Source organism: Suricata suricatta, chromosome 11 (assembly GCF_006229205.1).
Source record: "Suricata suricatta isolate VVHF042 chromosome 11, meerkat_22Aug2017_6uvM2_HiC, whole genome shotgun sequence".
In the NCBI taxonomy this organism is placed as follows: Eukaryota; Metazoa; Chordata; class Mammalia; order Carnivora; family Herpestidae; genus Suricata; species Suricata suricatta.
This window is the reverse complement of record NC_043710.1, coordinates 9,868,183-9,869,221: the sequence shown is the minus strand read 5'-3', so window position 1 is coordinate 9,869,221 and position 1,039 is coordinate 9,868,183.

Below are 1,039 nucleotides of genomic sequence, written 5' to 3'. Positions count from 1 at the left end.
TTCCTCTTGGGTCTCATGCCGCCGAGGGGAGAAGGCAGGCTCACACGCCAGGGCAAAGACCTCTATCTTGGCTAAAAAAGCGGCTCCGTGATGATCTGAGCACTATTTCCAGACTGGGACTGAAGGTGCAGTTGTGCCACAGGACAAAGGTGGTGCATCTGACCAGCACCTCGACTTCACGCATTAATGTTGACAATGTTGCAAAGGGAGGGCTATAGATACTTAAGCGCAGGGTGGGAGAGGGAAGGAAAGGGTTGCGTTTAACATGCAGCTCAAGACTTCAGAGATTTCCCACTTCTGGGATTCGCCAGATAGCATGAACTCTGGTAGTTATGAGTACTCCGTTTGGATCATTTTCGAAACACTAAGCTTGTACAAAATTCCTTAGTACAAATGAGAAACCTGAGACCCAGAGAGTGGGACCCCTGTCCAATTAATTAATTGCTCTGGAGTGAGTTAGCAGCAAAGTTTCCATCCAGCCTTACCCACAGGCGCCCTGGATCGCTTCCCAATCCTTCTCTCTCTCAGAAATGGGTCACTCGCCCCCTTCCCTCCTTTGCCTGAGCGCTCTTTCCTCCCACCCCGGGGGAATACGTTTGCACGAAACTAGGGTTCCCCAGCGAGACAATGCGCCAAAGCGCTGTGCGCACGCGCCCTGTAAGCCCAGCCCCCTCGGGCCGCGGATCCCGCCTTCCCGCCCAACACCAACCTGGTCTCCCCGGCAACAGCCCCGCCGGCCCCACGCTGTTACGGCGGCCCATGACGTCATATGACTGCGCCGGTAGTCCCGGAGGCGGTGGAGGCTGCACGTGGGCTGAAGTTTGGAAGCTTTTAGGCCATGGATACGCCGCTGAGGCGCAGCCGGAGGCTGGAAGGCCTAAACTCCGAATATCCCGACACGCCCAGCTCCATTTCACAGGCGAGACGGGCCCTTGTGGAGTTCAGGTCGGAGCCAGAAGAAACGAAGGAGCCCGGGTCTCCTCGGAGTGTGCGGCAACCCGACCAGGAGTCCCCCCGACGTCAGCCGGAGACAAGCCCG